Source organism: Phyllostomus hastatus, unplaced genomic scaffold (genome assembly GCF_019186645.2).
Source record: "Phyllostomus hastatus isolate PE091 unplaced genomic scaffold, TTU_PhHast_1.1 phas_scaffold_21, whole genome shotgun sequence".
In the NCBI taxonomy this organism is placed as follows: Eukaryota; Metazoa; Chordata; class Mammalia; order Chiroptera; family Phyllostomidae; genus Phyllostomus; species Phyllostomus hastatus.
The window spans coordinates 24,268,211-24,285,356 of NW_025334017.1; the positions used below are offsets into that span (position 1 = coordinate 24,268,211).

The following is a 17,146-nucleotide window of genomic DNA, read 5'->3' on the forward strand; positions in this document are numbered from 1 at the left end:
ATGCAATGTGTACCCAATTTCCACAAATGTATACATCTATTAATCAGCACTACCATACAGATAAGTTCCCTCATGTCCCTTTTGCAGTAAGTCCCCAAAACTGCTAATCTGCTTTGTTTAATCCGACTTTTGTAGAAGTGAAAATTTTAACATTAAAACTATTTACCAAAGAAGCTAATGAAGGTAACAAAATGAAACAGTTGACAAATAATGGTACTGCCAACATGAATAAAAATATTATAAAGTATTCTATTCCCTGCTCTAAAAGAAGGGCCCAATGCTTGCAGAATGACTACTATCATCAATGAAATGAAATTCTCAATTCAGAAGTAACCATAGGGTTAGCTTACCAATCCCTAGCTGGCTCACAAAAGGACTTCGACGGAAAAATAAACTTCGTGTATTATATTGGCAGTACTTGACAAAAGGATTAAGGGACCAACTCACTTAAACCACTAAAACAGATGTAGCACATGTAATAGTATTTGATTTCCTTATTCTGAGCACTACAATGAAGTTGGTGATTAAAACCAGTATGTACTAATACTGCCAATGTGTAACAGATGGTAAATGTGGAGATAAGTGGGCTCTATCTCAGTGTATCTTTTCAGATGCTCCCTGAAAGTTGACATTCCCATTAATTCCTAGCCCAGAGTACATGCTCAGAAACAGATGGGACAAAGGACTTCACAACTCTTAAACTTAGCAATAGTGGTGACAGCAATAAAAACTCCTTTGAAGTGTGTTGAAAACAAGGTTCATCTTTCACCATCCTTAAAAGGAGTCCAAAACCTCCATAAAACAGTGACCCACATGTAAATGTCAAGACCAACTGTCAGTTACTGTTCAACACTAGAAGCTATGCCCAGGAAAAATGAAATCCTTAAAAGAATCTGCAAAATACAAAAACTTTCAGGAGAGAGGGTTTCAATACATTTTTGATTCTTATATGTGCTCTCACCAGGAATTGAACCTAAAACCTTGGTGTATCAGAATGATGCTCTAACTAACTGAGCTACCCTGCCAGGGGCTTCAATACATTTTTGAGACAACAATCCTTTTTGTTCAAATGAAACATCACTTGGAAGCCCAATATTTCCAAAAATGAAAAGGCCTGCGTCGTTGGATACAGGTAGGCTGATCTTGAGTCTTTCCTACCCTTCATCTCCCCAAAGGAGTCCTAAAAAGCAGTTCTTAATCATCTTTCCAGGAGTCTTTGCCTGCAAATTTCTTAACATGTTAGCAAAAATATTTTAAAGCTCCACTGTTGCACAAAAGATTTATGTTCTTCATATCTGTGTTAAAGTACTGAACAATATTTTGCTGAAATGTTTTCAAGGGGCATGTAAAGTTACTTGGTGATATGTTAAGCCAGAAATGCGACACAAGCATGTTCCAGGAAGCCAAAATGAAACTGAGTGTGTATGTGTTAGGGAGTAAGCAAAATTTATACCATATGCCAGATCTGCCAAGTTCATCACCTCAATTTTAAACACCACGGGGAATTTCTGTCAAACTCCCTAGTGCTCCAATCCTGGGTAAAATTCACAAAAGACACTGCACCACTTTTATGGTTTATAAGTCAGAAATGGGAATGATTTACTGGCTCCAATACATTATAGGCCACTACATACTAGTCTGGTGCTGGTGGATACTGAATTATTTACATTAGATCTAAGAAAATCTACCCTGTGTAAATCTTATATTCTCTCCAAAATGCTATAGAACTTAAGAATGAATTTATTTTTAATAAAAGTTCTAGTCTATTTTTATCAACAGCTACCAGGAAGTGTTCTCTCACAAGTCTTTAAGCTATTTTCACAACCACACACCTTATCAATACAATATATGGTGAAAGAAAGCTCATCTTATTTTACACTAATACAACTGCTGTAATCACAATACTACTTTTATAATAAGTAATTTCCTCTTAGACATTGTAGCTCGGAAGAAAAAATGTTTAGCATTCCTTATATACACCTCCACATTGGTGTTTTTTGATAATACATTTTTTATGAAGAGCTGCCAGGAAAATGCTCCAAAGAACTGCACACTGCTCTCCTGGAGCCTTGCATGAGGCAGCTGAGTCCTCATGTTCATCAGAAGGTGGCTCCTAGAGCAATGGCTGCAGCAGCTGGGCACTTGCCTTGTTACACACCTGCTACAAAGGCTTCTACAGTTGATTGTACTTCAGAAGAAACTGATACATCTCTCAAATAATCACAAGATAATTCTGGCAGCAACAGCCCACTTGACACCAGGCTGGATGAATATGAGTCTTGGATTTCTGAAGTGAAGACCTCCCTGGAAGTAGAACAGGGAGAGCTGAAAGGTTGAAGAGAGTACTGTTTCAGAGCATCTACACAGGAAACCCAATCTTAACACACCAACCACTTTTCTAAAAAGGACTTTACTCATTACAAACGAGAATTTGAGATATTTGGAAATTTACACTGCTACTATTACTCTGAAGAAGCCTAAGGACACTTCTACCTTTATTTTTTTATTACATTGATATTTGATAATTTCGCTCACAGCTTTAAAAACAGACATGGTGCTGTCAAAGTCAGCTTTGTATTCTACCTCTGAAAGAAAAATGTTACTTACCACACAGAGTACCTTTAAAATAACTGGGTGAAAGAAAGGTAGAAGAGACTTCTAAAAGATGACTTTGGTGCTACAGATCTGAGGCTTGGAGCAGGTAAACCTGCAAAAAATGTAGTTCCAGGAAGCTACATACTGGAACTGATTACAATAAATTATGATAATCGTAAGACCACATGAACTTGGGCCATACTGGACACAAAATAAAGGGATAATGACAACAGCCTATGCTGAGTACTCAGAATAATTAGGGCAGAATTTGCTTCAATTGACAGTAGGAGAAAAGCCAGTAATGGCGATAAACACTCTTAAAAGTTATTTTTCAGTTCTGGCTGGTGCAGCTCAGCAAATTGAGGGCTGGCCTGCAAACCAGAAGGTCACTGGTTTGATTCTCAGTCAGGGCACATGCCTGGGTTGTAGGCCATGTCCCCAGCTGGGGGGCACAGGAGAGGCAACATCATGATGGATGTATCTCTTTCACACTTGATGTTTCTCTTCCTCTCTTTCCCTCTCTCTAAAAATAAATAAAATCTTGGAAAAAAAGGTTATTTTTCATGTGATGAGATTGAAAACTGAGAAATCCCAGAAGAAGAACATTAAAGATGGCTGCTGAAGAAATATTTTTAAAAGACAGACAAGAACAAGAATGAATAGAATATACCTAAAGGGAAAATAAAAACCCTACAGAAAATGAGCCCAACAGGCTAAGTTTGAAGTACCTATGTAAAGCTGCCTAATAAAATGCCTCACAATGAAATGTACAATACATTTCAATGAGAAAAACACGGGATTTTTCTTAACAATATACTTCTGCATGTGGAATAGACAAGATTAGACTTCCTTAAAAAGTGTGTCTTGACTGATGTGAAAACTAACTTTGATTCCAGAGGGAATAGCCCTTTTGGTAATTAAGATATGGTAACATTAAGGATAACTACTGTGATATAACACAAACAGGAAATACACTAACCATATTAATATCAAGTTTCTAGCTTTCCTGGTGCAACATAGGAAATAACCCTGTAAACAAATGCACTTAATTACTATTTTGATTACTTTAGAGCAGATCTAACCATCCTCTCTCCAAGAGGAAAAAACTTAGAATATGTGCAATGTAAGCATTGCAACAAACACCAACTTAAATAGACTGAACCCCTTAAAAGCTCCTATAGTTTCCCCAGGTGGCAGTGGTTGTATCTTCCCTAGAATAAACATGTTCAGACTTTTCTAATCTTTATTCCCTTGTTATTTAGTAGTTTTATTTTTCTATATGCCCCAAAACATTGGCATTACTGGTTTTAAGGTATAAATGAAATCACTATTGTTTATCTACCATGACTAACTTCTGCTCAGCTTTACAGTTTTAATTAAACCATGTAGACTGATGTGACTGGAGTTCATAAATTTTCATTGTTGTGTAGTATTTTACTGTATAGGCATACCATTTATTTCCCTAAACTAAACCTACAGCTTATTTCCCATTTTTTGCTATATTGTATATAAATATTCACTAATTATATGTGTAATTTCTTGCTATTATTTATGTACCCAAGGCAGTGCTAGTTTAACTCTGGTCTGCAAATTAGCTAACCCACAAGTTGAGAACCCAGTAGTCAGTATGCTGTTTTACATTCTGGCACAGGAGTCTATCTTGCCAACTGGCAGTTTAAGCAGCACTGGTCTACGCACCAGAGTCTAAGGCCACATACCTGGGAGGAGAATTGCTAGGTTGTCAGTGAAAAATGTTTTTCAAGTCTTTTGCTTTTCCTTTTTACCTATAAAAGTTCTTCATGAATTCAGGATAGCAAATATCTCTTATTTTGAGGATAAGTTATTTATTTGGAGAATTTTGTTATAGTGCTCATGTTGAACCTAGGTGATGAACTAAGAAGATATATTTATTTAGGAGCTCTTTATAAACTGGGTGTCAGAGGACCCTTGCAGTAAAAAACAAGAAACAGATCAAAATAACCTAAAGTCAGAGAGTCAACATAAAGCAAGTATTAATTTCAGTAAGCAAGAGCACATAAAGGCATAGTAGGGAGCTGTGCCCTAAGAGCATGCAGGCAACTAAAGAATCAACTAGAATAGAAAACCAAAAAGTCCTTAGTTTTTTTTAAAGGTGCAGTTGTTTTACATTCCAAAAGTTTATCTTGGCTTTTGATGCAAGTGGGTTAGCTACAGACCTCATGATGGCTGGGTATGCTATGAGCAGGCTGAACTTCATTAGCTTAATCCTTGCAACTCTGTATGTTGTCCAAGTATTTTCTATGTACGCCATAATGTTCTTCACAACATACATTGGATTCAAGAAAAAGATGGCTAACATGGGATTAGAGGGAAAAATGGCCAAATCTTTGTTACAGTTAGTTTGTATACATGGATGACACTGAAATGAAGTTGAAGGACAAGAATCTGTGTTTTCTAAGACTTATCAGTAAGTAAGAACATGTCATTTGAAATAACCTCCCTTTAGGGCTTGTCTTAACAATGGACAGCCAAGAATGGCAGCCTACCATTTACCTAGACTTTATAGTTTACAAGGTAGTTTATACAATACTTCATTTACTCCTAACTGGAATTGTTTCAATAAAAAAAATTTTTTTTGGACGGGGAGGAAACTTCAAACTCAAAACCTCTGCAATAAGACCAGGCAAAGAAGAGTGCAGTGAGCACACAGATTGACAGCCACTATTAAGTCTTTAGGCTCAACTGTCTCCTGTAATAAACACAAGAACCATTTTATGCCCTTTAAAAACTGGTCTGTACTACTTTTCAATATTTTTTGGCTCTCCCAGGAAAGACTCTAGATTGGCCCAAAGAAAGAATACCATGTCTTTCAAACCCTGCTGTAACCATTAACATGCTATTATTCACTGTGCTTGTACAGAATACATTTTGGCTACCTTTTCTTTCCTTTTTTTGTTTTAACATTTTACTTATTTCATTTTTTTAATATTTCTTTTTTTATTGTTGTTCAAGTACAACTATCTGCATCCCCCCCCACCCCCTGCCTTGGTTTTGTCCATGTGTCCTTTATAGTTGTTCCTGAAAACCCTCCGCCCTTTCCCCCTCATTATCTCCTCCTACTACCCCTCTGGTTACTGTCAGTTTGTTCTTAATTTCAATGTCACTGGTTATATTTTTCTTGCTTGTTTTTGTTGATTAGGTTCCACTTAAAGGTGAGATCATATGATTTTGGCTACTTTTACACAAATAATGAAGTACCATCAAATACTACTTTATGCATGCCAGGAGGGATACACATATTTTTAAAAAACTGGTCCCCACTTTCAATGATGGTAACGTTTTTGTTTAGCTCTTTGGTCAACGAGCACCAACAACAATTAATGAATGTGCTGTTTAATTTGCTTGCATCACAGAATCTTTAAATTACCAAAACTAAAGTATCTTTTCTTCACGAGTCAAAATTTTGCCATTTCTACAGACAATCAACAGTGATCGAAGAGGAAATAGTACTAGTAAGCTCATAAAGAACATTTTATTCTTTTAGTTAAAATAATACCAATTTAGGTTGGACAAGTCCTATTAAGGCATACGTTAATGAGACAGAATATGAATATTTAAAATGCTGATGTTAATGTGAAATTTCTACACGAACAAACATACAGAATTGACTAATGACAACCAGGGAAAAATTTTTAAACAATTTTAAGAATCTATCTGAACACATCAATTAATTGAATCCTATACTTAGATACAACACATAAAGTATACCCTAATGACTAATTTAATCTGACTTCACTACCAGATCTGCTAATAGAAGTAGTTGGTTAGGAGGAAATTTAGTTTTCTGTAAGTCTTCAAAATTTTTTCATTAGGCTAATTTATTAATTATCATCAGAGTTATAAAACAACTTGAAAATCTAGCCCACGGGGTGGACGACGACCACTCCAGCATATTTCAAAGGCATGAAAAAACTTTTCCACTATTAGAATCCCTTCATTAATCTGAGACATTATTGGTGTTAAAATATTGTTAAGGTATTTTTATAATGGTCACATATTCTACAGAAAGGTCTTGGAAAAAAAACTTTACTATGTAAGCAACTTCCAAAGTTTCCAGATACTTAATGAAATGAACTATCTCAAAATTCAGATAGTTATCTGGTTTAAAAACCAAACTCTGAAGCCATCCTAGACCACCTGCACAAAAATCCTATTAAGAGTACTGGAGTATCAGATGGTTCAATTAGAGGTCATATAGTTTAGTTATACATTCTGCAATGCTATGTGCCATTATTTTCCATAAAGTCCAGTGTGTTAAGTGCCTTTAATAACTTCTACTTTCCCAGTGTTACTGCTCCATAAAAATTTCATCTCAGGATTTCAATATCTAGTATAACAAAAGATATCTAAGGACATCACTGGAATGTGAAATTTTCTCTTGCCATTTTTACTAATTCTAGTCAAGAAACCTTTGGAGCCAGGTATCTTCCTGAATTTAAAATTTCTCAGGTTTTAGAATGGCAATATAGTACATAGACTTCATATATCATGTAACACTCTCCAGGCTGTTAAAGTATCACAGTATTCTAATCACAGTATTTCTGCAGAAAAAAATCAGCAATATTAGCATCACATGGTAATAAGATAAAAATGGCTTCAGATTAACTCAGATTCAGGTCAAGTTTTTGTTCCCAACTCAGTTTAAGTTATATCAAGGAAGTTATGATGTTTTTCCTTAACTTTTGGATTTAAAAATTATATGAATAAGGGATTGTGGACTATTGCTTTACAGCACAGCGTCAAACACTCAAGTTTTATTTAACATAACATACATTGTACCTGGGCATAAAAGTCAGTCACTCTGGCTAACAGAACCTGCAGAATAATAAATACCTTTATCATGCCCTATCTGTGCCTATCTACCCACACCCCCCATCCCAAAGACACAGAATGAATTATTATTAATTATTCTAAATAAAGACTACTTTCCCTTTGATTTGGCAGAATCATTTATTCACACAACTCATTGACATTGGTTTCTCAAGGGGAGAAACATCACCAGAAATGCTAAATACATATAATTACTGTTAAATTTCATTATAGCAAGAGACTAGAACTAAAAGCAGATTACAGTATTCTTGCCCTGGCTGATGTGGCTCAGTGGATTGAGTAGCCAGTGGAAGTTGCAGGTTCGATTCCCAGTCAGGGCACATGCCTGGGGTGCAGGCCAGGTCCATAGTAGGGGGCGTGAGAGAGGCAACCACACACTGATGTTTCTCTCTCTCTGCCTCCCTTCCCCTCAAAAAATGATTGATTGATTGAATGAATGAATGAATGAATGAATAAAAGGGTATTCCTTAAAACACAACGCTTGTTTCTTAAATTTCCACCTTTCAATCTTTCCATGACTACAATTTCATCTAGATCCAACCACACAAAAGTTTTAAATATCCAAACCAACTTGAGGAAAAATATCAAATATATTGGAAATAGAAGAGATGATTAACAAAAATTAAGAGAACTGACTTGATACTGAGATGATGGCAACAGTGCTTCTCTTTATTATGCATACATGCAGCATTGGTTAAAATGCAGATTCTACCTGGCTGGTATTGCTCAGTGGATTGAGTGCCTGCCTTCGAACCAAAGGGACCCAGTTCGATTCCCAGTATGGGTCCATGCCTTGGTTGCAGGCCAGGTCCCCAGTTGGGGGTATGCAAGAGGCAGCCCATGCTGATGTTTCTCTCCCTCTCTTTCTCCATCCCTTCCCCTCTCTCTAAAAATAAATAAAATCTTAAAAAAACAAAAACAAACAAAAAAACCCCCAACCCAACAACAACAACAACAACAACAAAACAGCAAGAACTGAACTCAAGAGGAAGTCCATCTAATATTTCAGGGTCATGGAGGAAGGTGGTTGGCACGCCTGCTTCCTTCCTACTACAGGTGATCACCAAGGTTGCTGCTTTTCAAGCTTTAAAACCAGACTGCTTGTGCCAGATACCCCCTAGTGCTCAGAATTTAAAAAATAAAATAAAATGCAGATTCTGATCAAGGTTTGAGTGAGGTCAAGATTCCGCATTTCTATTCCAGGTAATGTTGTTCCAAAGACCACACTGTTTTAACAAGGGGGTGGTTAATACACTCAAAGAGAAATCAGTTCATGATTTTGGGACTAAAGGAACTTTACATAAAATAAAGGAACTTTATACAAAAATCACAGCTGCAAAGTAAACAATTCACTCAAATTCACACAGTTAGGAAAAAGCCAGAAAGCCAGTATGGAAAACCCTCCAAGTCTCTCTCTTGGTCCTAAGTCTCTCTTTAACCTTTAAAAAACCGGACTCTTAAATTGTAATTTGAGGTCATTATCAAATGTGTTGAAAAGATTTGCTTTAACATACTCTACCCAACTTTATAGAGCAAATACTTTGGACAGACTAAAAAACCATTAAATTGATACCCTAACCTTTCTTAAAAATTTAAAGTGTTCTAAGTCTTGGGCCAACTTAAAAACATCCAAACCTCAACATCGAAACTCAAATCTCAAGTAGCAAGAAATCTATAATAAATTTTAAAAATGAATCACACATATAGCAGCACACATTCAAACAAGTTTACTATGGAATTACATTTTTCACAGCGATTTAATCCAAAAGTCGAATGCATATAGAAAAAAGTATAGTCAAAACAAAACTATCCCTAAAATATGTTTGGAAGGTATACATACCTGATTCCTCAGTAGGTCTTCTAAAAACAATCATATCTCCCCCACCAGCTGAGTACTGATATGAAGTTATTTTATAAAAAAGAATATACACCCCAGAAATCACTTTGTGTCTGGTAAAATGCTCATAACTAGAAAAACAAGAACTAAGATTCACCCCTCACATCTCATGCTCTGGGATTAGGTGCAATGAGTGGAACCGAGACAGTGTCTTTTGCTTTATTTGAATGGTGTGATAAACTACTGCCCACACCTTACATTTATCTCTCTAATGTCAAACCTCTATTTTATAACATTTTAAAAAGAGTCTTAAGGGGTCACTACATTTTAAGATGTAAATGCAAGTTTTGAAAAAGACTGGGCTACAAGAACTCTTCTTTACTTCAATTTTACAAGGTCCCTGCACAAATGTAAAAATACTTACATGGACAAGTTAGGAGATGGAACCCCCCTATCATCAGCTAGGTTCCCAAGGTGGCTCAGCGTTGAAGTCGAACTGCTCTCTGTACAGCACTTCTCCTAGGCCCTCTGGGTAGTTGTATACTTGGTCAGAAAGTTCGCCCTAAAGAAGGAAATAAAAGTAGTAGTACATAATCCTATGTTTAAAAAATGCTAGGCTGTGCTTCATGAAAGTTAAACTGACATAAAGATTAAACGTAAGAATAAGTTTTAAATATCACATCACACAAAATGTTTTCAAAGGGTTTACCATAGTACTTTTGTTTTTTACCATAGTAAACATTCCAAGTTGCTATAGTACAAAAGTCACATAACTTACTCAGTTTCCCAACTGAGTAAGAGAGCTGCGCTTTTGTGCGGGTTAGGGTTAGGGTTAGGGTCAGTTTCCCAACTGAGTAAGTTATGGGACTTAAGTTATTTGTCCCCCAAAACTGAAATTTAAGTATCCTGAAATTTAAAAATTTTCAGCACCCTCATCAACCTGATATGCATGCAATACTTAGTATGTATAATAGTCTTAACATAGTCTATAATCTGGAACTACCAAGAACACTTCTTTTACTCTCCCAATTCCAAGTTCTTCTTTGCTTAAAATACAAAATCCTACTATATACCAAAAAAAGTAAAGATTTTAAGACTTAACTAATACATTATGTATAAATGTGAAACAACTTTTGAGAACTGTATTATATACTGAGCGAGTGACCTTCAAAGGTTTACCTTCTTATACCTAACCTGTCTAGACTTAAGCCCCTCTACTTAACTAGAACAACAAATGAGTGTGAATGTGCTTGGCCCGCTATAACATGCTCAATAAGTTTTAGGGATGCTTATTACTTATTATAGTTTAATAGGATGGACATATATCATCTCTAAGGTAAGCTACTATACCTATATGTACTTCTATTCGTAATTCAGTGGTTGTTACTTTAAATATAATTTGATAGCATTTGCTAGAAAAAGGATAAGAAACCAGAAAAATAATTAAACTAGAAGCTTTAAGGGCAAAACCCAGTGATTTCAGAAGCACAGTAGACATATCTAAAGCATATCTCATTTCAACCAGGATGGCCACCTTTGTAGGAGATAAAATGTTCTTTTAATCCCCCAGGGTCTGTTCACACTCTCCATGACACTATTGGATGATAAGGCAAGATACCAGCCCGTGACAGTGATTATAACCTTATGGTAGACTCCAAAGAACATACTCCAAAACAAAGGTTCTGATTCTTCCCCCACCAGGTCAATTTTAAAAATAAATCAAAAGACTCATGCTGGAGACATCTTTTCCCTGCTATATTGCCAGATATCTTGCTGCTTACTGCAACCCAAGAGCAGGACTGTGAAATGTTAAAGAGATTAAACTTCAAACATTCAAGAATGTTCTTCAGCATGATCTCTACAACATTTCCATGTAACTAAAAGATACAAGCAGGAAATGAAAGCCCTAAAACTTGGAAGGTACAAGTTAAGAGAAATAATAAATGGGGTATATAGGGTAGGAAGGCCTTTACATACAGAATAAAATGTTTATTTGCAGTTAACACAAACCATGAGAGGTTAAATAAAAATGTGGAGGAGTTATAGGAAGATAAATTATTCTCATTTAGAATGGTGTGTATAAATCATTTGGATCATATACAACATTGCATTCAAGTTCCTTAACAATTGTTTGAAGAGACCAGACCGTCTCTTCACCTTGGTGCATAGCACAAGAACTAGATAGTAGGCAGGCCAGTAAGATACAAACAAACAAACAAACAAACACCCTCCCACCACTGACAGAAACTACCCAAAAACCTAGTAGTCTCCCCAAATTACCAGTACTTCTCTGAACAACTCACACTGCCTTTACCAATGACTTTTAGGGTTGCTCTGTAGTATTCTATCCAAAACCCCTAAACCCCAGTCTAATCATTAAGAAAATATCAGATAAACCCAAATTGGGGGATACTCTACTGGATATCTGGCCAGTATATATCTAGAATGTCAAGGACACACACACACACACACACACACACACACACTAAAAGACTAAGAAATAACCACAGATTGGAGACAGCTGAGGAAGACATAACAACTAAATGCAATGTGCTACCTTGGACTGGATCCTGAACAGGAGGAAGACATTAAAAACTGGTGAAATCCAAAGAAAGTCTGGAGTATAGTTAACAGTAATATATCAAAGTCAGTTTCCTAGTATTGACAAATGTTCCACAGTAATGTAAGATATTAATTAGGTAAAATGGGTGAGAAACATACAGTACCACCTTCTTTACTATCTTTGCAACTGTTCTGTAAAACAAGACAATAAGTGTGGTATAGTTCTATTTGTATACAAGTTATAGAATAAACAAAACTAATCTGTTAAAAAAAACCCAGAATCATGATTGCTCTGTGGTGAGAAGGGGATGAAGTTTGAAGGAGCAAGAGACAGCTCTCTGGGGTGATCACAATGTTTCACCTCTTGATAGGTTTGGATAACACAGTTGTATTTTTGCCAAAGCTCATCAAATGGTATTATTACTTAAAGACTTGTGTATTTAACTTATGTGAATTTTACCCAAAGTTTTTAAAAAGAATAATAAACAGCATTAAACCCTACTTAATGATATGTACATACTTAAGTTGGAGGGTGAAGTGTTCAGGGAAACCAATGTACTTTGAAATACGTGGAAAAATAAGATGGACTGATGTATGGATAGTGGGATGGCAAATAAAGCAAACTGTTAATCTAGGTGAGGGTACAATTCCTTCCCTTTCTCTGTATGTTTGAAAATGTGTAAGTTCAACCTGGGGAGCAAGAGGGAAGGTACCGATTTACTAAACTACTGCACTTACCATACCACCCGAAGTCATAGAAGCCTATCTATCATCCAGGGTTTATTTGTCTTCATGACCAGCATCTGCACCATTATATTTGTAAAAGAAATTAAAGGATTATTCGGGAAAATCCCTAGCCCGAAAATCCTTAGCACAGTTTCTGCCACGCTTGCTGCATCAACCTTTCCCGACCACAGAGCAACTCTCTCCCCCTTAAGTGTCCTCAGCTTCCCACCCAAGCGGGGAGCCTAACGGTGGAAAATATGGCCAGGGCAGAAAAATATCTTAACTCATCCAAGATGTCACCCCCAAATCCAGTTAAACCTGCAGGAACATCATGGGGCTGTATACTGTGCACCGGTCTTTTCAGGTTCCCGAACCAGCTGGGTAAGGAGTTAAAACACGTCACCACCACTAACAGTTGGCAGTCCAACTAACTAGTACTTGATAAGCTACCCAAGCCTACCGTTCTCCCTCCCTGTCCATAGTTCTCCCTCCCTGCCCAGGAATCGTGGCGCGGACGGGAACAGGAAGCCTTGGTGACTAATCCTCAGGCTCCAGGAGGTGACTGGAGTGAGTGAAGGCGACTTGGCCCAATCGAGAGCGCCGCAGAGGGCGGAGCAGCAGCCCCGAGGATTCCAGAAGGGGCCAAAGGCCTCTCACTCGCTACCTGACACCGGGGCTTCCCCGCCGCCTGGCCCCGCGTGGCGTCAACTTTCTTCCATCGGGGGGTGGGGGGGCGCGCACTCCCAGCAGCCGTCCTCCTCCCGCAGCTGTCACAGAAGGCCGGCGCCCGGCCCGCCCCGCTCCATTCATAACCTAAGGCCCCGGCCGTTGCAGTCTGTCGCGCCGCCCGCCCGGCGCCCGAAGGCGAAGGGGCCGAGCCGCTCAAGGCCCGGGCCGCGGGACCCAGGCCCCTCCGGGCTGCTGCCGGGCCCCCTCCCCGGAAACAGCAATGCACCACGGGAGAGAGGTGGGGGCCTCACTCCGCCGGAGGCTACGCCGGCCCCCAGCAGCGAGACCCCCGCGCGCGCTCCCACAAGCACACGCCCCCTCGCCCCGACCGAGGCGGCTCGGGCTCCGCCGAGCACGGGCAACAGCCGAAAGCCACTAGGCGCGCCCGCGGCCGCCGCCGCCGCCGCCGCGGAGGCACCGACAGCCGCCACACAGAGTAACGTCCGCCATGTTCGAGGCGGCCGGCCGCGGGGTGCCGCGGGGACGCCGGCCGGGCGGTAGGGCCCAGCCGGAAGGCACCCGGCCGCCCCCCGAAGCCGGCTCTACGCTCCGACCCCGCCCGCATCCCTCGGATCGGTACTCACGTGAGATAACGGCCCAAAGAGTCGGGTAAAGCGTCTTCTCTTTTTCGGCGGAATTTTTAAAGAGGGATGTGGTTACCTTGAGCAGAAATACCCAAGGCGGCCTGGGCCATAAGCTGCGGAGACGACGTTGGGGGAAAAGCGCGGCACCGACACCAGCTGTGCAGCAGTGACGGCGGCGGCCGAAGGAGAGAAATAAAACAGCAGCGCGGGTATACAAGAAAGGCGAGGGCTGGGTGGGGAGAGGATTGGGTCTCGTCACACCACAGAGCAGAAGAGCGAGAAAGGATGAGAATAGGCAGAGAAGGCAGAAAAAAAGAAACCCTGCAGCGGTGCGAAGAGCTAGAGTGTGAGAGGGCGGTGCGGACGTCGCCAGTATTTATAACAAAGGGCGTGGCCTGTGACGTCACAGCCGGTCCGGCAGCCGCGCGAGCGGGGCGGAGTCTGGCCAGGGTCGGGGAAGGAGGCAGAGGCGGAAGAGGAAGGGGGCGACGCGAGGGGAGCTAAAGAGAATAGGGCAAGGCGACCCAGCGGTGCAGGTGCCGACCTCCCACTGTCGTCGGCTGGGGGGAAGGCCGGCGTCACGGATGAGAGTGGGCGGGGTTGACGGGAGGTGGCTGGGTAGGATCGCGGCGTTCTCGGCGTCCTCGCCCTTAGTGCGCCCGAGCTCTAGGTCGCCGCGGGCCAGGGCTTTCCCGCGCCGAAAGCAGTTCTGGGCCAGAGGGCAGGGCCGCGGTTAGCGTGCACTGCCTGCAGAGGGTTTCAGAGGGAGGCCTGGGAGGGCCGTCGCCTGAGTGTCTCCTCTCGAGAGCACTTAATGATGTGGGAGTTCAGCAGGCCACGCCTGGGAACTGCCCTCCCAGGGTGAGGCTCCAGCCGGGGATGGCTGTAGCGCTCCTTCCGGGAAGCGAGTCCCTGAAGGCCAGGACCAGTCCGGCGGGCCAGTGTTAAGTGTTAGCGGAGGTTAGTGGCTGCGTAAAAGGTTACCCGTGCTCCTAAGTTGCAAAAGGGGTGTGGCTTTTATGTCTCGATTTCAAAAGGTGTTGGTGCAGCTCTGGCCCGGTTGCTCATTTGGTTAGAGCGTCCTCTCTGACGCCAAGATTACTGTTTGATCCGGTCAGGGCACAGAACTAGAAGCAACCAATGAATGCATAAATAAGTGGAACTATAAACCATTGTCTGCCTGTCTGCCTCCCTCCCTTGCTTCCTACCCTTTCCCTCTCCCTCTATAATTTTTTTTTTTTAAAGCGTTGGTGCAGTCAGACCCAGCCCTTATTAATAAAGAACCAGTGTTGGAGAGGGGATCGCTGAGGTTACAACCTCAAGTTTATATTGCTATAATCCCCACGTCTTGTTTTGGGGATCATTTTAATGTTACAACTCCATAACAAACTTTTTTTTTTTAACTGGCAGACCTAGGACGACCTACGTAGCTTTTAATTTATTCTCATCTTTTAAAATGTCTTCACACTAGTGAACAGAAATCCTGAGTCCTAGCATGGCAATGCCTTCCATGCAACTCAGACTCAGCGACACAAAATGAAATACGTATTGACAAACCCCTCTGAAATTAAGGTTTTTAAGATTAAGACCTTGAGCTTTTTTTTTTTTTGCTCTTCCCCACCGTCTGTTTACTTTGTAAGCAACACAGTGCTTGATTAATAAATCATGAAATGGAAAGGAAGAGAGCCTTTCTGAGTGAAAAGATAGCAACACTGAAATGTGGGCTCTTTGATGAAAATATTCAGTAGAAATTAGGAGCTATCAACCCTGCTCCTGATTTTGCTTTTCTATATTTCTCTCTGTTCTCTTGGCTTTCTCTTTCATTTTAAAAATTCCCTTTGACTCAAAATATTTATAAGCCAGAACTTTACTAGACCCCTGGTGGAGGGAGGTATGAAGGCAAGAAATGAATACATCATTTGAAATCTTGCTTACAATCTAGCAGGGGAAATAAGACAATGACACAAAATAACTAAATTGTTAACAGATAAATAGATAAAATGCTACATGGAACATAGTGGAAGGAGGAAATGTTACAATTAAGTGATAGGCTGCTGACAAAGGGTAGAGATCAATTTTGAGAGGAGAAGTTCCAAACATGGGAAATGAGTGATTTTTAGAGCAGATATTCCATCGAGAACTGAGTGGACTTTTGGGTTCCAACATAGGGACAAGGCTGCCAATGAGATTGAAAAGGTAGGTTAGGGTGAGATAAAGAAGGGATCAGAGCAAAGACTTTATTCTGGAACCATTAAGCATGTTATACTCAAAGATGTTTTTTTTAAAGGTTACTCTGGCATCAGTGGGATTGAAAATAGTCTCCAAGAGAGAAAGTGAAGGAGACTCTTAAAGCAGTTAAGAGTACTAAGGGATTCAGAATGGATTGGAGGGAAAAGGCATAGGAAGAGGAGACGTAATCTTGAATGTCAAGGGACATAAATTGTAAAATGATTTGGGGATGTTACGTCACCAGGGAGAATTCTGGAATCATAACAGGTAGAAATAGACGGACCCATTTTGGAGGAAAGAAGATGAGCCTGCTTTGAGCATAGTTCGAGCTGTTAATGAAATAGCCATGTAAAAATGGTTCAAAGATCCCTGCAAATAAGAAGATCTGGAGCCTTTTTGGCTGTGAATTTGGGAGCCTATCCTATAGTCATGATGACTAAGGAAAAGTTGAGGTCTACAGGAAAAGGGCTATAAGCACAGGACCTAGAGAAATGCCAGAGAGAAAGGAGGCAGGCAGAGAAGAACAAGAGGACCAGCCAGAGAAGTAGAATAGTCACAGTAGTATACTGTCAAGCCCTTCAAGATGGAACAGGATGTCATATCCCTCAAACAGGATGAAAGGGTTCTGATTTTGGCAAATGGTGAATCATTAGTAAATCCAATCTCATGTTAGGAAGCTTGGATTTTTATCCTGAAAAAGTTTTAATTATGGGACTGGTTTGAATTTTAGAAAAGGGGATAATGTGGGGTTGGGAAGAGAAAGGACTGTAAGTGTGTGGCAGGGAGAACACTTAGAAAGCTATTGTAGTGATCCACTGAGAATGAAAAGTTATCTGTGACCTTTCACTGAACAATTTCAGTGGAGTGGGAGGCACAGGTGAGTCGCAGAGGTTTGAGTAAGGAACAGCAGAAGAGAAGTCTGAATGCTGACCACTCTTTCAAGTGGAAGATACTAGACTAGAGCCTAATCCAACATCGTTTATACACCATGAAGCAATTAAACTTATATTATTCA

General features: G+C 40.2%; 1 protein-coding gene across 5 annotated transcripts in view; it reads right to left on the reverse strand.

Annotated features, from left to right (window-relative positions):
• AZIN1 (antizyme inhibitor 1) overlaps positions 1–14,260 on the reverse strand; it is a 30,110-nt gene extending 15,850 nt beyond the window's left edge. For 2 of the 5 annotated variants that reach the window (XM_045861094.1, XM_045861092.1), the window contains exons 1-2: positions 13,903–14,259; positions 9,726–9,863 (exon numbers count right to left, since the gene is read on the reverse strand). The gene's annotated coding sequence lies outside the window, so the exon portion shown is untranslated. Of the gene's footprint in view, positions 1–2,158; positions 2,311–9,725; positions 9,864–13,902 lie in introns of those variants that run through there. The other 3 variants (XM_045861093.1, XM_045861096.1, XM_045861095.1) reach the window with 3 other exon arrangements.
• Positions 14,261–17,146: the final 2,886 nt, after the last annotated feature.